Below are 24,660 nucleotides of genomic sequence, written 5' to 3' on the forward strand. Positions count from 1 at the left end.
AATTCAGAATGTTTTGTGTGACAGCATGATGCTCAAAGGAAATGCTCATTGAAGCATTTCAGATTTCAGATTTTCAGATTTGGGATGCTCAACTGCTATACCACCAATATTTTGAAATCCAAAAAAAAAAAAAAAATCTGAAATCCAAAACACTTCTGATCCCATACATTTTGGATAAGGCATATTCAGCCTGTATTCCCGAATGAGAGCACCTGAAAACCTTCTTTCCAAAGTGAGAGCAAGATAAAGCGGTGTGATTGTGTGAGGGGAGTAACTGAAATTTCTAAAAGTGTATCTTGTTTTATTTTCTCAGCATCTGAATATTAACATTTCTGGGTAAATAGTTTCTGTGTTTTATAGTTTTTTAAGTGATTTCCTGTCTGTTTCTGTTGATCCTATTTGAGCCTGTTTGAACTAGGTTCTATGTTTTGTTTTAGCTCAAACCCTGAGATAATATAATTTGCCTGAAGTCACTAATCAGCGGAGCTAGAACTAAAACCCTGATTTTCAAGTTCAGTGTTCTTTTGTAGTAGCAAAAAATGCTTTCTGGCTTTTAGAGAGTCCTCTTCCACTGTCTCCCACCCTTAGTGTTTGCAGTGATTTATAGAGTTGGTTGCTTTGCAGATAATCTTTGTACCACACTTTCAGATACCCATATTTAGAGTCTGGGGAGCCAGAAGTAGCAATATAGCAATAGTAAGCACCAAAGCGAGCTCTTAATTCTAGGGCAGATTTTTTTTTTTTTTTTTGGAGTGGAGTCTTGCTTGGTTTGCTTGATGTTGTAACTGTAAATCCACATATGTTAATTGTTGCCTGAAGTAAATTTGTAGGTAAATCCTGCCATTGATTGCTGCAGATGTGCTTTACTCAATCACTTTTGTTTTTGATTAAGAACATTTAAAATTGTTTTCCTGGGCAGGGTGCCGTGACTCATGCCTGTAATCCCAGCACTTTGGGAGGCTGAGGCGGGCAGATCACCTGAGGTCAGGAGTTTGAGACCAGCCTGGCCAACAGGGCGAAACCCCGTCTTTACTAAAAATACAAAAATTAGCCAGGTGTGGTGGCGCATGCCTGTAATCCCAGCTACTGGGGAGGCTGAGGCAGGACAGTTGCTTGAACCCAGGAGACAGAGGTTGCAGTGAGCTGAGATCACGCCACTGCACTTCAGCCTGGGTGACAGAGTGAGACTCCGTCTCCAGAAAAAAAAAAAAATTGTTTTTCTAGTGGTCCATTGCTAGAGCAGTCTCATTACACATGTGCCAGAATTTTACATTGTTTTCACATTGCTGCATTTCTTGGGACAAAATTGGAACTGGCGAGTTATGTCACAGCACGACTGTTACGTATAACAATAGTATTGCTAATGATTACCATTTGTTAAAACTGTTGTTATTAACCACCACTTATAGCATGCTCCGTGCTAAGTGCTATTAAGTTTTCATGATAATGTGCCTGACTAGCCCTACAAGATAATTGTTATCCCCATTTTATAAATAAGAAAACTGAGACTCAGTGACTTGCCTAAGGCTACGTAACTAAGTAAGTAGCACAACTTAGGTCTGTAAGGCTTAAATCTATTCTTTGGAGTCTACTATGCTAAAATAATGAATTACCAATTCCAGGACTGTGTGATGTTTTTTGAACCTGTTCTGCCAAGGTTCTATATCCTGCTCATGCTAACAGCAGCTACTGTTGCCAGCACCCCTTGAAACCTATGATGTAAAAACTGCTGACTTATCAAATTTAGGGGAATGATGATCTACTATGTTTCCTGTGGCTGATATAGCAGAGCTTTCTCCACCTCTGAAATGAAAGTACACTTGACCCTTGAACAACGTGGGGATTGGGGGTGTTGACTCCTGTGAGGTTGAAAATCCAGGTATAACTTTTGACTCCACCAGAATTTACCTAATAATACCCTGTTATTGACTGGAAGCCCTACTGATAACATAAACAGTTGATTAACACATGTTTTGTATGTTATATGTATTATACATATACATACTATTTTGTGTGTTATATTGTGTTCTTACAATAAGGAAGCTAAAGGAAAGAAAATGCTATTAAGAAAAATCATAAGGGAGAGAAAATATTTTTACTCTTCATTAAGTGGAAGTAGATTAGTCTTGCTATCTCAGGGGTGGCAGAGGTAGAAGAAAGTCTGCATACAGGTGGATTCACACAGTTCAAACCCATGTTTGAGGGTTGTTTGAGGGTCAGCTGTAATTGTCCACAGCTACTTAAAAACTGAATAACAGAAGTTGTTCCTTTTGGTTATATAGTGAGCCAGAATCAGAACTAGGTCAGAAATCGTTTGCTCTGATCACCACTTGAATAATTAGAGAATCAGATGTTCAAAGTAAATGCATCTTCTTAAAATGATTATACCTTGACTCAGAGAAGTTGAATTAATTTAAATTTGCTCATGTAGAAGAAAACAAATCCATGTTGCTTTTGACTCATATTTAGAACATAAGTTAATGTTAGTGGTCATTAATTGCTCACTGGTGCCTATTTCCTATGTAGGGTGAGTGAAGAAGAACATGCTAGATAAGTATGAATGGTTCTGGCATTAGGATTTGTGGTTCCCCTCTTCACATTATTTTTATAGACAAATTGATTAAATGATGAGCATACTTTGTTTTTCCGAATTGAAGGACCTCAACTTTCTGTTACTGTAACTTATTTTAATTTTATTTCATTTTAATTTTGTTTTGAGATGGAGTCTTACTCTGTTGCCCAGGCTGGAGTACAGTGGTGTGATCTTGGCTCGCTGCAGCCTCCACCTCCCAGGTTCAAGCGATTCTCCTGCATCAGCCTCCTGAGTAGCTGGGATTACACGTGTGTTGTACAACGCCCAGCTAATTTTTTTGTATTTTTTTAGGCCAAGGTGATCTGAAACTCCTGACCTGGTGATCCGCCTACCTTGGCCTCCCAAAGTGCTGGGATTACAGGTGTGAGCCACCGCGCCCGGCCTGTTACTGTAACTTTTAAAGTATTGACTAGCTTGCAGAAACTGAGATATGAAGAGAATAGGAAGAAAGGGAGATTTCTTATCTGTGTTTTTTAGGCTAGGGAATATGAATAAAAGGTGGCAAAGGAGTAATGAAGACAAGTAACAAATTCCTAGGGACTTGATTTGAATTTAAGGGGTTGAATTTATAGAAAACCAAATATAGCCATAATCCATTTAGTTATAATTTCCGTTATAATTAATAATCCATTTAGTTGTTGAAATCAACCAACAATTAAGGGGACCCTAGTATGTTCTTCTCATTGTGCCAGGTACTATGGAGCTTACAAAGAGAGTGTAAAGTGTTTAATTGTCTAAGAAAACAGTCACTTTGGAGTGATAAACCATACGCTCTAAAAATACACATTCTGAAACTAAAAATGCAATATAAAAACACGAGACACATTGAGTACTAAAATTAATGATATCTGACACCAAGTGACTTTTTTTTTTTTCTTTTTTGGGAGGCGTGGCTTATCTTTTAGGATTTCACTAGGTGAGGGATGCATTTCAGATTCTACTCCACCTAGTCTGAGTTCTTGCCCTTGTTTCTTTTTGAATTTATTGCTGCTGAAATAAAAGCACCGTGAGGATAGGGATTATGGCCCTCATGTTTTTTTACCACAGTCCTGGTGTCCAGTGCTCAATAAATACTGTTGAATAAATTGATATGAAAGTCTTCCTTTTTCTTCTCACCGTCCGGTTTCTTCAAATGGTTCCTCTGTATGTGGCTCCACATCTGTATCTTTGTTCCCTCTTTAACCAACGGTTAATCTAAAGTAAGTTACATAATTCTCTCAAAGATTGAGGATTTTTTAGTAGTGTAATCTAAAGCATTTTATTATATTTGATTATGAATTGACTTTTCTGTAAGTTTGACGCTATTGTCTGCCTGTTCTTTCTCAAAGTTCTCTTGTTCTATTACACTCCCAATTCTGTAGCTCCTTGCCACCTCAGTATTCATTCTGCCCATCCTTTTTGTGTTGCTGTTTCTCAGAGTTTAATCCTTAATGGAATTTTGCTCTACATACCCTTCCTGTTGAAGTAATCCCATCTCATCTTCACTTTTTATCTAAGTGTAGGAGATGTCCAGAGTTATCTTGCAGATTCCGATCCCCCTCCTGAGCTCCAAACTTATTTATTAGTCATCTAGGAAACGTTAAGTATATGTCAGAACTGGGAGAAGAGATGCATAAGACACAGTCTTTACCCTAGAGGATTCATAGCCTACTGGGAGGATAATTATTAGTAAACTAGCATTTATGCAGCACTTGGTATCTATGTTACAGTCCCTTGGGATAGCAGAAGAAGCTTTTGGAGTGGGGTCAGGTAATTTTTCCTACAAGGACACTTGAGGTGATCTTGAAGGATGGATGATTAGGAGTTCACCAGGTAAATAGAGAGGGAGGGATATTTTATGTTTTCACTGTCAGGCCTGGTGAGTTTGCTCCCTGGTGGTGAGACAGCTCAGTATGGACAAGTTTTCCAAGGCCTAAGGACAGTTAGACAGTAGGCCCAGGGGAGCCAATGTCATGGCCAGCAAAATGGTATCAAGCATTAAAGCCAGAGGGTTAGAAGTGACTGAGAAAACAGGGAAGTTAATAACAAACGAAATACATGACTACTCATTCAAAGCAGTATATGTAAGGGAATGATTTAGACTAAGACTCTGAAAGTGGCGTGTGCTGGTTTGTCCTTTTCAGTGATACCTGTTTTATATTGCTGTAGTCATCATGATAGATTAAAGCAGTGCTTCTCCAGCTTTAATATGCATAGGAACCACATGGAGATATTGTTAAAATGTAGATTTTGATTTGTTAAGTCTGGACTGGGGCCTGAGGCCACATTTCCAAGAGGCTCCCAGTGGTTCAGGGACTCTACTTTCAGAAGAAAGAGATTAAAGGAGCCAAGAATGGCCGAATGCAGAGGAAACAATTTATACAGGCACCTGAATAATTGTTATGTGTTTGAGGAATAGAGATTAGTTCAGGACACTGACATCTTAAGGCATATATGGGGGATGGAGCAGTGATGGGGGGATGAGTCTGCAGAGGTGGGGTAGGGGTCAGGTCATGAGGGGCTGCATTTGCTAGGGAGTGTTAACTTCATACCAAAGACTGTGGAAGGGCCATTTTGAGCAGAAGAGTTCTATTATCATTAATGCTTTAGAATGAAGAGATTAATTAGGTTTTTAATCAAGTTGAGTTCAAAGTACTTGTGGTCCATTCTGATAGGAATATCAAATAAGTAGTAGAGGTAGATCTAAGCTGGACAGAGAGATTTGAGTATTCAGCCAATAGATGTACAGCATGAAATCAACTAGGCAGAATGGGGAATGAAAAGAGACCAAAGATCTAACTCTGGGGAATACATTTTCAGAGCAGGGAGAGAAGTTAAGGAAGAGCTTGTAGAGAAGACCAAGGTGCGTCCGGAAAGGTAGACGGAAAACAAGTATCGTTTCATTGTAAGAAATCTAGATGGAGAAAGTATTTAAAAAAATGTCAGATCTAATAAGGTAGAGCCTGAAAAATCACCACTAGATTTGTCAATTAGGAGATTATTTGTAAGTTTACCAAGAAACATTTCGGTAAAGTGGTGGAGACAAAAGCCATGTTGTAGGAGACGAGTAGTGAAATGTAGATGAGGAAGTGGTTTCAGCTGTGGTCTATTACTTTTCAAGAAATGTTGGTTAAGAAGGGATATAAAGCGGTGGGGAAGAAAGCCAGAGTCGAGGTGTTTCTGTGCTTGAGAGTTGGGTTCAGGAGAGAGCTTACAGAAAGGGGAAAATTAAAATTGAAACCATTTGGAGCCAGAAACTTGGCTGCCATCTTCAACGTGTTTTTCATACAGTTCTTCAAAATCCAAGCAATTACTAAGTTCTGTCAATTTGACTCTCCATGTGAGTCTATACCTGCTTCCTTCCCGTTACCAACGCGTTAGTTCCATCCTTACCAACTTGTGTCTGGACTCTTAAGTGGACCTGTTCCTCCCTTACTCCAGAAACAAAACAAAGCAAACAAAAATGCACCAGAGAAGCAGAAAACTTCCCTTCCACACTCTTTGCTAGAAACCGTGGAGATTACAGAAATTAAGGGATCTATGAAAATGTACAGATCTGCCCCTGACAGTTAACTTCTTAAAACCCCTCACTCACTTCTTGTCACTTACAAATGATGAAGGTCAAGTTTTTTTTAACATGACACGCAGTGCCCCCAGGTTTATTCTTTTCCAGCTTCATTTCCTGCTACTCACTGCCTCCCACTTTGATCTTACACCACTAGAAAACTTCTGATCTTTACTACCCTTGTGCCTTGTGCCTCTACACTCCACTGATTTTGTACTTCCTGCAATTCCTGTGGGACACCTCTATCTCACCTCTTCCCTAGCAAGTTGTTAGGTGCTTCTTTCTGTGTTCCTGTAGCACCTTACTTATTTACTGATTGTTATACTTTCTACATTATTGATATTTTCTCTACTTCTCTCTCTCCACGTTAAGAACTTAACAAGTTTTTCTCATTCATCTCTGTATCCTCCATGAGTGGCTCAATGCTGTTGGAATTGGCGCTCAGTTCATGTTCACTGAAATGTGAAAAGAGTTATACAAGGAGGTAGTGGCATTTGACTGGACCTTGGAAGAATGATAGAATGTCACCAAGTTTCCTTTGATGGGGAAGAGGATTCTATACAGAGTGGCTAGCATACGCAAGAGCTTTGAGGCAGTCAAGATGATAATATTTATAAATAATGCTGAATACTCCTTTTGGACAGGAGAGAAGAGGTAGAAAATGTAATGGCACGTAACGTTAGAAAAATAAGTTGGGCACAGATGAAATGGAGCCTGGGATGCCATGTTTTAAGATTTTTCTTTCCTTTTTTCCACTGTAGCATTGGGCAACCTTTGTGTATTGTTAAAACGTAGAAAGTAACACCAACTCTTGAATTTTGAGGAAAGGTTCTGTATTTTCTGTAAGTATCTGATGTGGATAATCTTTTTTTTTTTTTTTTTCCCCAAGATTTTAGTCATTTCGGTTTCTGTTATATCTAATTTCATTTATTTATTTTGAGACAGGGTCTCCTTCTGTAGCCTAGGCTGGAGTGCAGTGATGGGAACATGACTTACTACAGCCTCCACCTCCCAGGCCCAAGCGATCCTCTCACCTCAGCCTCCTGAGAAGCTAGGACCACAGGCATGCCACCACACCTGGCTAATATTTAAATTTTTTTGTAGAAATAGGGGTCTTGCCATGTTGCCCTGGCTGATCTCCACCTCCTAGGCTCAAGCAGTCCTCCTGTCTTGGTCCCTCAAAATGCTGGGATTAGAGATGTGAGCCACCATGCCCAGCCTTTATTTTTTTTCAGTTTCCTTCCTAAAGATAAGATGTTTTGTGTTTGTTTTTTCAGTTCTCTTCCTAAAGATTATAGCGTGTTGCCCATTTTGGGTATAAGTACTTTCTGTCATTGTTCTTTCATATCTTTAAAAGCAGTCCTTGACAACTTCTAGATTTCTCTCAGAGATAATTATTTAATAATGTACCTTGCATTATTTTTTTCTTTAATATTAGAAAATATTCTAATACTCTACTTTGATATTCCTTAGAGAACTTTCTACATTTGTTTCCTTTCTACATTTGTTTCCTTTTGGCTGGTAACTTGGTGTTCAGAATTGCTTGTTGAAATTGGTAAACCTGGAGGTGTTGCTATACATATGCTTTTCCAGGTTATTTGTGAAAGTGTCAAAATTGATTTTGCATCATTCTCAAGGGAGACTGACTATTCTTCCTTGATGTTTGCTTATTCCCTTAAGCCAATATCTAGTTTATGATTGCAAGACCCTCGCAATTGTGTTTGGGTGTGTTTAAATGTGGTGTCATGAAGTTGTGGAAGGAAGTCCAGGGATTGAATGTGTTTGGGGAACTGTTAGACAAGATTAGGTTAAATAGGGGAATAACATATAGGGTAACAGCCATTGAAAAGCAGTGTGCCTTTTATTTTGTTGCTGTGGAGAAAACAGAAAGCTGTGGCCTATGCTTATGCTCTAGTTGAAGGGAGAATTCTATATATAAATCAACAGTAAATGTTACAATATAGTTTATATTTAAATGCAAAATTGCATGAGAAACCAGATGAATACCAGCTGAGTAACTAAGAAATCCAGGACAAAGAAAAATCAAGAGGCAAAGTAGGCTGGAAAGCTTCATGAAGGAAATGGGACTTCAGTGATCCTTGAAAGATGAGTTAAAATCTGTATAGCTGGAAAAGTGGTTGTGGTGGGGGGTAAGAAGTTGCGGGGAAGGCAAGGGAAAGGGCATGGACTAAGATAGGGTGGGACAGTGAGAACAGTATGTTTGCAGTGTAGGGTTTAGAACTGGGTTGGGAGGGTAAATTATTGCTAGGTTATTTATGTAGGTCCTTGAATGTCACAGTAAAAGAGTTGGAAAGGTGTTTGGGGCTGTATGAAGGAGTATAGGCAGGTGTTCGGGGTATATGGGAGGATGTATGAGGAGGGGGGATATGAGGTATGTGGGGGATGTGAAGGTGTTGTCAGGTGTGTGAGAGGGTCTTAATGTGGTATATTCTCTAAAGCAAAAGAAAAAAATTAGTAGAGTGAAAAATGTCTGACGTATAAGAAAACCTTCTATACCATAAATGCCTATTAGTCATTGTGATTAGCATAACATTATATTAAGTATTGGCCTATTTTTTCCTCTCTTTAATATTCTACTTGGTCATCTTTACTTGTTATTAATTTAATAAAAAATGCTACTTTCAATCTGAAATAACTCTGTGTATCTGCCCTTTTTTGATTTAGTCTTTGGGTGAAGTATACCTTGCCAGAATGCTGAATTTAACATGCCACTTCTGATTTTTCTTGTTAGAGTGTTTGAGTCTTGAGAGCAGATGTCACATTTCGTACAATTCTTTGGCCTGTCTAGTACCCTGTGGGCTGCCCAGTATGGAGTTGGCACTAAATATTGGAGATCTATGCGTTAACCCTTACGTCTTCAGGCTTGGTAACCTATAAAGTCAGTATGCAGTAACTCTGAATATCATAGATAATTGTCGTGAGTCTTTTAGTTGCCAGAACTGTTTACCCTGATTTATCTCATTTCATTCTCCTGTTTAATCCACTGACTATATCGTGAAGACGACCCCATTTTTCCTTCTTCCCTTTTAATGAGTTTCCTTTTTCATTACTTCTCAGTACAGACTGCTTTCTGCATATGTGCCATTCTTTTCCCTGAGTACCCTCTTCCTTCTTTATATACTTCTTTTTATACTTTCCAAATATAGCTAGAATCTTTTTCATATACTGCTTCTATGAAGCCTTTTTTAATTAATCTTTTTTATCCCTTTTAGTCTTTCTTCACATTCCTCATGTATTTTGTTTGCCAATAAGCTATAAATTATTTTCAATAAATTTCTAAATTCTTGATATGTTTGATATTCAGAATGAATTGCAGATTCCCCAAGGGCAGAAAAAGACTCTTCTATTTCTTTTGGTGTGTTTCCATAATGTTTTGCATATTCTGAGCATTTAGATATGGTTATTGTTACAAGCTCAGTCTCCTCTCCTGTGCCCAGAGCTTATGTGTGGAAAGGTGCCTGCCCTGCTGTATTAAAAGTCCTCTGGTTCTCAGACTTGATTTTTGTTTTTTTAAATAATATACATTTGCTAGGAAGAAATTGTTTTTCCTTTCTCTTTGTCAATGTTGAGTAAATGCCAATGAGTTAATATATTAATACTACTTAAATTAGTAGTTGAATACGCTTTATTCTGCACTTAGCTCCTGCTAATAATTTTCTTTGCATTTTAATACCTAAATTCTAAGAACCCGAAGGGACATCAAGAAATAATTTAATTTGATCTGCTTTTAGGTCGTGGTTTTATTCAAATAAGAAAATTTGCAGAATATCTAGCCTAGATGCCTGTGCATTTATGTAGATGTGATGTATAAAATTGTAAGTACCTTTTTATTATCAGATATATCAATATTTTGTGAAGAAAAAATAAAAAGAAAGAACATGCTATTTTCTGTATGTTCTAGCAAGCAAAAGTGTAGAATAGCTGCTCTTATGCCTTGCACTGCCTTTTCAGTTTCAGTGGAATTGAGCAGATATATATTGAAAAACTCATTGTATGATATTCTGAGTCCCCTTGTTAGCCATCTGTTAAGATTTCATTTTAAAGACAAACTTGCCTTCTAGTCTTTGGGGTCACCTAGAGAGCTACTTAAATTTTCATCTTCTTGTTCTTCTTTTAATTTACATCTTGTTAATTTTTCTGCTCATTCTCTTCTCTTGTTTCCTTCTCCCCTTTGCATTCCTTATGACTTGATTTCATTTGTTTGTTGGTCTTTGGCATGAGTAGAAGAAAAATAATTTGTTGAATGCCTACTGTATTAGAGATTTTTATTTATGAAGATTGCTTGTTCTCTGATGCAAGTTATTTTACCCAACATAGTGACAGACCTGATCACGTATTTTCCATTTTCTCCTTTCAGTTAGCATTGAAAATATGGAGCCTGTGGTTTGATACATATTTACTTTACCACAGCAAAATTTTAATGATTGATAGCTGACTTCTTAAGTGTGTTCCACCTGCCACTTTTGCATCTACCAAAAAAAGTCATACATTATTTTTTCCACATTAGCCATAGTATGTAAAACCCAATTAAAAGTAAGCCATGTCTTGATGCAAAAAGCTTATTACATCTTAATGGAAAGTTAGTATCATGGATATTCAATGTGTTGTGTAATTGATTTAAAGCATTGATAGCTTACCTTATGTTGTGCTTCATATTTTCAGAATACTTTTCAACAGAAATTTCTCTCTCTTGCCCTTTTTTCAGTCTGGCAGCAACAGACTGCAGTGGTTTTTTTATTTGATGTTTTGGTTTATCACTGCCACTTGTGAAAATTCAAGAAAGTTGTCATTGATGTATTTCTTGGCCCATACAATTAAAGAAGTATTGGCTTGATCTCTTCCTTTGACATACATGTTACTAGATGACCGTGGTAGAAGTCTGTGGTCCCTGAGTCATTTTTGTTGAGCAGGATTTGTGGTAGATGTTTAAATGCATCCTTTCTGAAAATTAAAATGATTTTTTTTTCTTAATAACACATCTTTTAACTCCCAGCATTTTATATGCATTTAGTTTTACATATAGATATTTTATGAGTAGAAGTTATACTTGTCTTTCTGTAGTTTCCAGGATTTTCTTTTTCCTTTGTTGGAAGTAGCCATTACTTTACCTTCTTGGAGGCACATTTTAAGTACACGGGAGAGAAAGCAATAAGAAAAATTCCAGAAATTACTCCAGAGAGTAATTTCCAAGTACAGAATAAGACTATTTCTAGGGTAGGCAAGGTGGTTTATGTGTTCATTTGTTTGACACTTGCATTGGAGACATTCATGGTAGCTTATAGTTTTCCTTGAAATGTCCACATGTATTATTTGTGATGAGACATCTTTTTAGATTTTTTAATTGGATGAACTAGTTGGTACAGCATTGAGGAAATGGTTGAACAGATAGAGTGGCTGTGTTGTAAGAATGCCTCATATGGCGTGGGTTATAATGAGGTCATTGGGACCATCAGTGGAGTGTCTAGAGTGGTGCTACAAAAGAAATGCAATGCAAGCAGCAAATACGAGCCAAAAAATGAAATTTCAGATTTTTTAGTAACCACATTAAATGTTTTTAAAATAAAATTAATTTTAGTAGTGTATTTTATTTAACACAGTGTATTCAGAATATCATTTCAACGTATAATCAGTATGAACATGATTAATGTGGGGTTTTTTTGTACTAATTTTTTGGAATCCAGTGTGTATCTTGTACTTATGGCACATCTCAATTCAGATTAGCCACTTTTCTAGGGCTCTGTGACTATACATGGCTAATGACTACTGTATTGGACAGCTAAAGTCTAGAGCATTTAGTGAAATTGTGATGATGCCAGGAAATTGGGGAAAGCATAAGAGGAGCAAATATGAATCTCTAAGGTAGACCTTGTGCAGGGAATTCTATATGAAATGATATCTATATACTTTTGGGAGAGAGTCAGAAACTGATGTGAAATGAAACTTTGATGATGGTGAAACCATTTGGAAGATGAGAATGGCAGAGATTCAAAAGAAAATGAAAATAGGAAATGGCAGAACTTGACAATGGTTAATATTCTGTAACAAGGCCAAAATATAATAGTTGGTTATCTTTTTAAGAAAAACATCTTTTTCATCCAAGGGCTTTTTAGCTTAGGTTGTGTCTACATAGCGTGGAGGAGAGAGGTAGTTATTCATGAAACACAAGAGAAACCATTGAGATCAGCAGATAAAATTGATTGCAGAGGAATAATGTGGCTAGCAGGGTGGCATGGAGGATGATATATACCAATATAGTAGAGAGGAAGAGTCTGAGGTAAATGATTGATTTTTATAAACTAAGAACTGGACAAAGTTCTTGGTGACTTAAGAGCAAATGAAAGATTAGGCAGAATGCTGTATCAGAATTTATTGCTTTGACAGTGAAATAAGAGGACCTAGTGATAGGGACTTTGGTCACAGTATATAAGTGGTTAAGAGCTCATGCACTTAACTTTAATCCAATCTTGACCACCTAACTATATTTCTTTGCAAGTTACAATTATCCAAGTCTCAGTTTTTTCATCCATAAAATGGGCAGAAACATATGCTTCATAGAATTACATGGATTAAATGAGATTATATATGTAGCGACTTTGACTAGTATGACACATCTTCCTGTTATTTCTCTTAGTTTAGGATGTCCAGAGGGGAAAAAAGAGTTACCATCGTGTTTTCTTGGAATACATGTTTATACCACATCTTCTAAGCTGTTACCCGTTAAAGCAGTTTTCAGAGTTCAGCTTGGTGAAATCTCTTGATTAGTAGTTGATGAAATTTCTTTATACATAATTCCTATTAGGTGAAGAAAGAAGTTTCTAACTCTCATTTTGTGATTGGTGTTGATAACGAAAATGAGGACAGACGTCTGGGATTGAATCTCAGCTCCACCATGTAATGACCTAATCACTTCATCTGTGTAGGTCTTAGTAGGACTTGAATTGAGTATTTCTCCAGCTGTGGTGTGAGGACCTCTGGCATTAGAATCGTTTTGGTTGTTAGATAAAAATTCAGATTCTTGAGCTTCACCTTAGGGCTGCTGAATCAATCTCTTAGAGTGGAGCCAAGGAAGTTTTATTTAACACTGAAATATAGCTGTTGCATATCACATCCAATTGGAGAGCCACTAGAATGGATGATTCTAAGATCTGATTTGGTTCAAGATGAATCTGCTACTCACTGTATTAATCTAGAGTAGGAGTTGGGTAGGAATAATAATACCTATTCCTGTTTACAACATAGGATTGTTGTGGGGATCAAATAAAGTATTTTTAAGTTTGCAAAAGTAGGATTAAGTTAAAAGATATTTGAAGTTTAGACTCCTGTAGATTGTAACATCTAAAGGGCAGTGACTTTTCTGTACTAGGTGAATCTAGGTGGATCATAGTTCCATTAAGTAGTTTTTAATGACAAATTTCCTGTCTACCAAATTATGAGCTTATTTTTATCTCTTTCATCCACATTTAATTTTTTGCTTCTTTTAGTTGTGTAGAGGTGAAACAGGATTATAGACGTTGAAACCAGATGGATATATAATTTGAAATATTAATATCTGTTCTAATTTTTAAATTTAGAGGTTGAGAGTGTGTCAGTATTATAAATTTTTTTCTCACAATCTCTGTAACTCATTAATCATTCAAGGTAGATTGTTCTGTTTAAGGATTATCTGTAATCTACCCATAATACTCTTTTCCCATCAGTTAACCCCTTCTGCTCTCAATTAACGATAAAACCAACCCAGAACAAAAAGCCACCCTACCATGGGTGTACTTTATGGGAATAAAATACAATCTCCCATTTTCTCCATTTCCAGAGAGATATATATGCTCTCTTATTGAGCAGTGTAACTACTTTGTATTCATTACAGTGTTTCATGCTTTAAAAATTTTTGTTTAATCCTACACATAACTAATAGAATCTCTTTTTTCCCCCCATGGAAATAAAAAAGCTGCTTATTAAAAATGCAGAGCCCCAGATAAACAATACACTTAGAGATAATTTCAGTGGGTCTGGAATAGGCCTGGAAGTCAGCATTTTGATGATTTTGATGGAGGTTGTACACTGTGAGAAACGTTGCTCTGTTTCTTATTACCTCCAGAGGCATAAAGATGTGGGTACTGGCTACATAAAATAAATTAGGAATGGTATGCTTCCAGATTGAAATGAACAAATAAATTGTACATCAGAACTCCATGTATGTTGGTGTATGTTTTCCATAGGAACTGAAGATGATATTAGCACAGCTGTCAAATGAAGGGACAGACCTACCATCCACAGGTTACAAATGTTTAGTATTACAGAAAACATTTTTATAAAAAGGAAGATCATAGGACACTTAACCTCTCAAAGTTTATACTTCTCAGCCTTCCCTTTTAGGTTAGCTTCAGGGATCTAGAAACATTACCATCCATTGCAGAAAACTGTTAAAGATTATGTGGCACAATAAAGGGGGAAGCAGAAGTAGAATAGACAGTGTATTTCTGTTAAGAAAAGTACTTATATTAAGAAAAACTATTGAGCTTTATTGTATACGGAGTACTGTGCTCTTGCAAGCATCTTCTACAGCACTAGTGTTCACCTCTTAAAAGCATTGAATGATACTGGCATTGTCTTCATTCCCTTCAGTCCTCAGTTTTTGGTCCTCTTTCCTCTTCCTCACTTAAACAGTCTACTCACTGTTATTCTGTTTTTGTAATTTGTCTCATGTTTTTGACTTCCCTGACTTCTTGCTTTTCTTTTTTATTGTATAGTATAATTACAAAATGAATAAAATAACTTCTAAAAGAAAATTTAAAATATGTATCAAAAGTGAGCAAAAAATTTAAATTTGGTTTAATGAAACCCATTTTCTTTATGCCAGTGTTGCTGTTTTTTTCTGTTAGGTATTTACCCCCAAATTATGCCTTGAGGCATAGCCATAAATTGCTTATTTATATTTTAAAAATGCTAATATTAAAGGCTGAGATCTTGGACTGTGTGGCACCTAGGGACATAATTCTCATCAGCCTATCACTGTCATTCACTTCATCAGACTTAAACAAGGGCTTTTAACATCTGTAGATATGTAAGTTCCTCTTGGGCTTTTTCATTGCAGTTGTTTCCTCTTCTTAATTTGTTTTTAAAAAGCAGAAATGTTCTTCATTAGAAATTGGGGCAGGTGGATGAAAGTGATAAACAAGAAGAGGATATGTGAGTTCCACTAGGAATTGGTCTTCAAATTTAGTGGAAGGCCAGGGATTAGAATTGGTGACCCCTGACTCATCTGCCAGCCAGCTGCTTAAATTGAGAGCAGTTCTGATAGATACAGTTGTTCCTTCTGTCCTTTCAACTGCATTTTGTCTCCTTTTCTTCTGTGTGTTGCTCCTGTCCCTTCCCCATGTCCTCAATGCACAGATATGCCACTGAGTTTGAAAAGGGGTAACTGGTAGCCTTATTAGTAAAGATGCTGTGTCTCTCTATTCTTTTACTTTCTTCTACACATGTCTTGATCACAGAATTTTATGCTCTGGGTAGACCTGAACCTAAAAGTTGGACAACTGTGGCCTTACTTAGTTTTTGGCATTCCAAAAGTAACTTTTAACGTGGAGAAAAGTGCCCTATTATTTGAACTTTTTTGAATCCTCTTTTGGTATATTTCAGTGGCCCACTAGTAAGAATTTTTTTGTCTTATGTTTAAATGTTTCACTAATAGAAGACTGGGAACAGTTCCTAATAATTATTATGGTTCTGTGGATCTCTGTTTTTTAAGAAAATGATGGATGTAAACATTTCTCTGTGGAAAGAAACGGGGGAATGACATTCAGGATAGGCTAACAAAAGTCACAACGTTTTTTTCAAGACATTTGTTTTATTAAAACATAAGCAAGGTGCATGCTTTGGCAGCACATATACTAATATTGGAATGATGGAGAAAACAGCATGGCCCCTGGTCAAGGATGCCATACAAATTCATGAAGAACATAAGCAAAGATATATCACCTTCTTAATTTAACTCTTCCACTATTGAATTTAAAGTAAGGAGTTTAACTGTATTCTTTAGTTCTACTTTTCCTGAACAAAAAATTTCCTTGACTCTTTGCTTAGTAAACAGTTTTTCTTGTTTTATTAGTTCACATAGATAGTAAAACTTATCAGTCATTGATTATTGTTGAAGTAAACATGATTTTTCAAGTGAAAGTTGTATTAGTGAAGTTGATAAAATTTGTAAACTAAATGTGAGTAATAGGCTTTGCAGATGTTTATATGAAAGCTTTCTGTTTCTGTAGGGGGCTAGTCTAGACTATGTTGTCCATGTTCTGTGGCTGTGTCTTATCTATGTTCTGCTGTAACTTTGATCCTTTCTGTAAACTTTACATTTATCATGCTGCTTTTTTTACTCTTTTAAAACTATATTTCTCAATTACTGACTATACAGAGAAATATGAATCCTTATAATAAAAGCTGTTGTCTGTTGTGTGTGATTTTTTTTTTCCGTTAAATTATGAGGGCAAAATCTATAGAGCTACTATTAAAATAATTCTTTGTGATAATTAACATAGGACAGAACTGTCTTTTTGTTAGATTTTAGGCAGTGTTAATATAGCAAGACTATAAAAGTGTCAGAGAAAAATTTTTTATTTTGGTTTACAAGACAGAATTAAGCCGGATTTGGAGGAAATATTTTAAATTGTAAACATGAAAGATTTAGATTAAATATACTTTGGAATATTAAACAAAAACATGTGTGTGAATCTGATTATTCCTGCTACTCCTCTTTTATAGTACTTAATGTAAGCCAGTATCGAAAACAATTTTGGTGATTGTTGAAAGGTGTTGGGTTGAGGTATTTACCTTTAAAGTGGACAGACATGACTTTCACAAATAAGACTTTTTTTTATTAAGAGGCCAGGAACTATGAACTGGATTTAGATATTTATCTGATTTAGAATGTTTATCTGAAATTTTTGGTTGCCTTTTCTCTGAGTTTGAGGGGAAGACTGCCCTTGTTTTGTGTTACAGTGACTTAGAGATTTTTAGAGAAAGGTTATTAAAGTTTTTCCTAGGCTGGGCATGGCAGCGCATACCTGTAATTCCAGCACTACAGGAGGCTGAGGTTGGTGGATTGCTTGAGCCCAGAAGTTTGAGACTAGCCTGGGCAACATGGCAAAACCCTGTCTCTACAAAAAAATTAGCTGGTATGGTGGCAGCCACCTGTAGTCCCAGCTATTTGGGAGGCTGGGGTGGGAAGATCAATTGAGCCCAGCAGGTTAAGGCTGCAGTGAACTGTTGCCATGCCACTGCACTCCAGCCTGTGTGACACAAAGAGACCTGTCCAAAAAAAAAAAAAAAAAAAAGTCTTGTCTCTTTTTGGAGGAAAAGGTAATAGTTATAGAAAAATCATATAAGCTTAACTGATTATTTTAATTTTTTAAGAGTTTAGAGATTAGTATAATAGTTTTTTGGGAGTGGACCATATGGTAAATGTATGTTTTTCAAACTTACTAAATGCAATCAGACTGTTTTCAGTTAAGAAGTATTTGCAGATTAGAGATGATATTTTGCTTTTTTCCATTTGATTTCATGAACTGATAACTGTTTTTCAACTTTGCCTTACTCTGTTTTGTGTTGCTATTACAGAATACCTGAGAGGAGGTAATTTATAAAGAACAGAAATTTCTTCTCTTATATTTCTGGAGACTGGGAAGTCCAAGATCAAGGCAAAGGCATCTGGTGTGGGTCTTTTTACTGTGTCCTCACAGGGCAGAGGGCAGAAGGACAAGAGACAGCCCACTCCTTAAAAGCCCTTTTTATAATGGCATTAATCTCTGACCTAAACACCACCCATTAGGCCCCACCTCTCAATACCAGTACATTGGCAGTTAAATTTTCGAAGGGATAAACATTTAAAAACATAGCAAACTTTTTCAAGCATTTTCTCAATGTTTTACTCCACTCCATTATCTCACCTATTAAAAGGAAGTTAGGGATGGGGAGAAAGTGGTAGAAAGAATGTATCAATGCCTGAGATAGTTTGATGTTCAAAGAGTGTCCACTTGTCTGATGTGAGTTGAGGCTAAAGAAGAGCAAAACTGTGGAAAGCCCTGTAGGATTTGTTAAAGATTTTGATTTTAAGGCCAAGGGTAGTGGGAAGCTGTTGATTGGCTTTAAGTTGAGATAGTGATTTGATTTTGTTTGCTTTAGTAAATTGACTTCTGGATGAAGAACTGATTGGATGGGATAAAATGGAAGCTGGGAGACCAGTTAAAGAGGCTGTCGCTGTAGTCCGGGGAGAGATGTTGGTGACTTGAAGTAATAACCTTCCAATGCTACTCACATTCTTTACAAAACTAACGTAGATTTTCTAATTCTGGTGCTTATGCCTTAAACCTCTTCCCTCATGTTCTTTTTTTGTTGTTGTTTCGATTATCTATAAATTCTCATTTGACAAGCTAGATAATATGGTTTTATTGTTGTACTGATTAAGAGAGCTAGTGTGAATGGGTGATTTCTTTATGAGCAGTATGAATTCCTTTATACAGGGTTTATTTACTTTGTAACGTATCATTACTACCTACCAACAAGAAGCTGTTATGGTTGCTGCTCTGTATTATCAATCAGTGATGACTAGTAAGCATTTTTTAATTAAAAAAAAAATTTTTATAGCAGATTCTTGCTATGTTGCTTAGGCTGATGTTGAACTCCTGGGCGTAATTCTCACACCTCTGCCTTCCAAAGTATTGGGATTACAGGCGTGAGCCCCTGTGCCTGGCCCCAGTAAACATTTTTTAATGTCAACTCAGGATACTTCACTCATTTTTAAAATACTTCTTTATTAATCTTTTTATTTTCTAAAGTCAGTTTTTTTTTTTTTTTTTTTTTTTGAGACGGAGTCTCGCGCTGTGTCACCCAGGCTGGAGTGCAGTGGCGCGATCTCGGCTCACTGCAAGCTCCGCCTCCCAGGTTCACGCCATTCTCCTGCCTCAGCCTCCGAGTAGCTGGGACTACAGGCGCCCGCCACCACGCCCGGCTAGTTTTTTGTATTTTTAGTAGAGACGGGGTTTCACCATGTTAGCCCGGATGGTCTCGATCTCCTGACCTCGTGATCCACCCGCCTCGGCCTCCCAAAGTGCTGGGATTACAGGCTTGAGCCACCGCGCCCGGCCTAAAGTCAGTTTTAAGACAAAAATCTACTCTTCCCAGAGGTATTAACATTATTTTAAAAATAATAAAGAACATTGATAAAGATGTATCCTTGAAATTCTCTGTCTTTATGATCTTCTGGTTACTTACCTATCATTCCTTCCTTCCTTCTCTCTTACCTTGCAAGATAAATTAAAATAGGCCTTAGTTGAGTTTTAGAAGTATTGAAAGATTTGTGAATTCTTTTACTTTCTACTTTTAGTGTCTTTTGAAAATTGAGCTCATTTTTCTCTTCCTTTCAAGAAGTTAACGATTTCTTAAACTTTGGAATTAGTTTTTTACTATTTCTGCTTAATACCAAGGTGTTAAAGTGCCTGCAACTAGTATGCCAGCATTAGATATTTGTTGAATGCATAAGATGCTGTACCTGTGTGAAAGACATAGTGTCCTCTAAGATTTCTTGTAGCATGTCACCAGAATAGATTTCAAAGTGTCCTGCCCAGGGGTAGAAGGGCTAGAAAGGGTAAAAGTTTCTCATCCTGAAAGGAAATCACTGGGCTCCTATTTTTCCCTTTTTGTTTAATGGAACTCTATTCCTTGTATAATGTTATAAGAAGCTTACTTATATTGATTAAAATAAGAAAAAAGCAGGTCTTTTCTTAAAACCGTTTCCCCTACCCCCTTTTTAATTATTAAAAAGGCACAGGGAAGTTGAGGTCTAGAACATTTTCAGGCTTTCTTGGCCTATCCTAGCAAAGCGGTCCTAAATGTGGTCCCAGGTGATATTTAGTTGAATGATAAATCCGAAGGTTTGTGATTTGCTCTTTTCCTGGTTCCTGTTATTCTATATATACTTTTTATATTTAGGAAAATGAAGTTTTTTGTTAGTTGATTTTAAAATCAGTGTCTTTGTTCTGAGCTACCAACTAAATAATAACAATTTGAAGTATATTTCTTGCCCACAAGATGTCATTTCTTAAGAGTGTTAGAACAGTTACCTTTAAAGATGAAATACTTCTTTGTTCTGATGCCTTCATATTGTATTTTTTCTGCCTGTACATCAGTGTGTCTGTATCTGTGACTTGAATTTTTTTTTCTTTCCTTTAGGTCTTTTTGGAGAAAACATTATAATGGATGTCTAGTTATTTAGTAATTGAATGCAGGTTAGTTAGCATCCTTTTTTTTCTCCTCCTCTCTAGAAGAAGGTGCGTAGTTGTTTGTGTGTGTGTGTGTGTGTGTGTGTGTGTGTGTGTGTGTGTGTGTGTTTTAGATTGACAGGGCCTAAAATGTTGCATTGCCAATACATAAATTTTATTTGAAAATTTATTCTTTTTTCATATATCTAACTTGCCTATCAAAAGTCTTAAGTTTGTGAGAGGATAGGAAAAAAAGATGCTAACTAACGTACATTCAATTACTAAACTAAATAACAAAAAGCCCTGTGTACAGTATCTTCTGTATCTAGAGAAAGGTTTAAGAAATGAAGTCCTCTAAAAATATTGTTAATACAAAAATGTACCGTTTGTATTGAACTGGATCTACAATTTAAGTGAATTAAGAAATAAACTATAAAGAATTGTTTTAAAAGGGCAGCTGCTTGTGTCTTTTATGAAAGGAAATTCTACCATTAGAAATTTGCCACTCTCTTTGGGACTCTAAAACTTTTATGTTGAGGCATTTTAAGACAGAGATTTGAGAAATTGATGGAATTACTCAAATTTTGGTCTGTATCCAGGTAGATGTATATTTATTTGGAGCCATCTATGTGGGGATAATTAGTCATTTAAGTGTTAACAATATCAAAATACATTTTAGGTGCTTGCCTTTGTAATTTGTCAGGAATTAACATTAGAAGCCCTTAAATAAGGCTGGATGCAGTTGCTCAGGACTATAATCCCAGCACTTTGGGAGGCCCAGTGGGACGGATCACTTGAGGTCAGGAGTTAGAGACCAGCCTGGCCAACATGACGAAACCCTGTCTCTACCAAAAATACAAAAATTAGCTGGGTGTGGTAGCAGGCGCCTGTAATCCCAGCCACTTGGGAGTTTGAGGCAGGAGAATCGCTTGAACCTGGGAGGCGGAGGTTGCAGTGAGCTGCTAAGATTGGGCCACTGCACTCCAACCTGAAACAACAGAGTGAGACTCTGTCTCAAAGGAAGACAACAACAACAGAAAGAAGTCCCTAAGTAACTAGTGATTAAATGTTGACTTCCAAGTATTTTTACTCTCCTTCTTACACATGCCACATGCACATTGTCTAATGCCACAACATGCAATGTTTATATTTTTAGTTTATTCTGTGCTAGTTGTGCTTTTAGTTTAGTAATAGAAATATATTACTTTAGTTAGATGGATGGAATCTTGTAATGTTTTGTCAGACTGATAGTAAGTACTAAGTATGGGATATTACAGAGAAGAGGAAAAAAATTTCTGGGAAGAATGCCAGACAATGTTTGTGTTTTCCTTTAGAAGTGATTGTTCGGTGGTGGGAAGGGGCTTAGTTTAAAAAAAAAAAAAAAAACAAAATTAAATTGACAGGGCCTAAAGTGTTGTATGGGCAATGCAGAAATTTTATTTGAAAATTTATTTTCTTTCTTCATTTATCTAACTTGTCTATCAAAAGTCTTTTGGGACATTTTGGACTTTCTGCTAACTTTTGAACAGTGTTACTTTTCATAATGCTTAAAAGCAACCCAGGGCAGCCAAATAGGAGAGGTGACTGCCTCTAGGATGTGTATCAATACAGAAGAGAAAGGCTATCAAAAGACTCAATGTGTTTATAATTGTACGGAAACCAAGTAGTAAAATGAGTTTTTTTTGTTTGTTTGTTTTTTGTTTTTGAGACGGAGTTTTGCTCTTGTTGCTCAGGCTGGAGTGCAATGGCATGATCTCGGCTCACCGCAACCTCTGCCTCTCGGGTTCAAGCAATTCTCCTACCTCAGCCTCCTGAGTAGCTGGGATTACAGGCGTCCACCACCACACCCACCTAATTTTTGTATTTTTAGTAGAGACGGGATTTCACCATGTTGGCCAGGCTGGTCTCGAACTCCTGACCTCAGGTTATCTGCCTGCCTCGGCCTCCCAAAGTGCTAGGATTACAGGCATGAGCCACTGCGTCTGGCAAACTGAGTTTTCAAGTAGGAAAGAAACTACGTAATACACAAAAGTAATACACAAGAATTTTAGATTTTTTTTTTAATACTCATAATCTTGCTTCTTAAAAGTTGAAGCGACATAATTATGAAAGAAACTGTTGGTGATTATGGCCTGTTAAATGATTCTATATCAATTGTTATTTAAGGTCATTATGAATTATCAGTTTACCATCTTTTACTGTATTTAAAGCTACTCTTAATACGTATTGTTAATTTTCTTCATTAGCTGGTTTTAAATGACCAAATATTGCTTTGATGGAAATGTTTGTCATGAGGTTTTTATGCTTTGTTTTATTTTTGTTCAGATTTCTAACTCTTAACATTGCTGGTTCCTCAAAGGTGATTTCACATTATCTTCATAGCAAGCAGAAGTGATCCATTTTTACTCTTTCTGTAACAGATTGATGTTTTATTAAAAAGAGGGCCTGCATCTTCCCAAGTAAGATAAAGCACTAAAAAAAACCTTAATGTAGGTAGTGTCTTTTCAGTGTAATTGACACTTTTAGGTTGGATTTAGTACGAACTAGTAGGAACTACTGTGTGCATGTTTGTTTCCTTAATCTGTCTATTTTAGGAGCTCTGTTCTGACTTTGAGAATTTACCTTTTACCTCTTATTCTTCTAAATTTCTGCCTGATTTTGGTTTTTGTGCATTCAAAAAAATAGCCTATAAATTCTGATTCAAGTATTGGCCTCTAGCTGCAGTCACCATTATCCCTTCTCCCCGCAAAGAAGAACATCTAATATTAGAAATCTGTTTTGCACAGTCTCAGTAAAACTTGTACTTACTTGTACCTGTTTTGATGTAATTCATCTTATGAGTTAGGGCCAGAGAACTGCGTAGAACTATTTTGATCTGAAAACCTGGGCATTTGTAGATACTCTACACATTTTGTAGCTGTAGGCAAAAATAATTTTCTGTTGTGTGTTAGGTATCTTTGAAGATATCTAACTTATTCTGGGCAATATACAGTATATATTTCGTGATAGTAAGACTAAAATATTGGAAAAAAATTACCAATGAAGTGAAACATAGGATAAATATGTATAGAAGCAAGCTTTGTTTTCTCAGAAGTTTGTAAGATAAAACATTTAGAAACAGCTAACTACCCAACCCAATAAACCAAATCATTTTTATCTTTTGCTTTCTTATGCTTAGGGAAAACAAATAAGGGACTGTGAAAAGCAAAACGTTCTTCTGTGTATTCTAATTTGACAATCCTTTTAATACCTGTGGCCATTTAATCAGCATAGATATTGTATACCTCTTGTTTTTATTTATATTTATTTATTATATATATTTATTTATTTATAGTGTCCTGAGTTTTGTTCTGTTCCAACACAGTTTACTCATTAATCTTTAAAATACTACCTCTATTCTTTTAATGACTTCGAAACCTCTCCTGGCTATACCCAATACTACAGAATATAGAATGCTCTAGTCCAGTGAGGGCAGTCTTGTCAAACACTCTGGTTATTCACAACCCTGTTTATTTGTTCTTCATCTTCCCTACCTCTGTTCAACTTATAGTTCTGTGTCTCCTTAGTAGCCCTGCTTTAGTTTCATTTTCTCTGTAAAGCCCTCTTTTTTCTTACTATTCTAGGCCTTGTGAATTGTTGATTTAGTGCAAATTTAACTGAATTCCTATACTGTGCTAGGCACTGATGATACTTCATCTGTGTATGTCCAGTATTAAGCAAAGTTTCCTCTCAAAAAAAATTTCTAAAAAAAAAAAGTCATCTTATATTTGAATCCTTACAAAGTTTTTCATATTTTGAGCTCTCTCTCAATTATTTTGAGTAGAAGTATAGTATTTGGAGAAGATAGATGAGCTTGAAATGATGCTAGTCAGTACTAGTTTTAAAAGTCTGTAGAGGTTTCCTGAGGGAATAGATATAAGGGTATAGTAAAAAGTTTAAACAAATTAGAAATTGTTTGTGGGCAGGGAGTTAACACTCTTATAATTTGTTGTGAAAAAAGCCTTTAAAATCACTTTTAAAAGAGATATGTAAGAAGTTACATTGTGAAGATCATAGTTTGTACCTGTAGAACAATTAAAAAACCAACCATCTTAAAATCATGTGAATGGATATTTGTGGCTTGGAAAAACATTTTCAATGATGGTATTATGACTTCCAAAAGTATTGTTTCTCAGAACGACTTAAATGGAAGTAAAGATTATTCACTTCATGATACTTACAGATTTCTCAGAAAGTAATGAATGATACTT

At 36.3% G+C, this 24,660-nt stretch overlaps 1 protein-coding gene and 1 non-coding gene across 3 annotated transcripts in view; both read left to right on the plus strand.

Moving 5' to 3' along the window:
• Positions 1 to 24,660, plus strand: part of ACVR2A (activin A receptor type 2A) — an 87,048-nt gene that overhangs the window by 17,126 nt on the left and 45,262 nt on the right. The window lies entirely within an intron of this gene.
• Positions 16,026 to 16,128, plus strand: LOC116269273. The gene has a single exon (XR_004176753.1). It is a non-coding gene; the product is annotated as a U6 spliceosomal RNA (small nuclear RNA).

Source organism: Papio anubis, chromosome 10 (genome assembly GCF_008728515.1).
Source record: "Papio anubis isolate 15944 chromosome 10, Panubis1.0, whole genome shotgun sequence".
Lineage (NCBI taxonomy): Eukaryota > Metazoa > Chordata > Mammalia > Primates > Cercopithecidae > Papio > Papio anubis.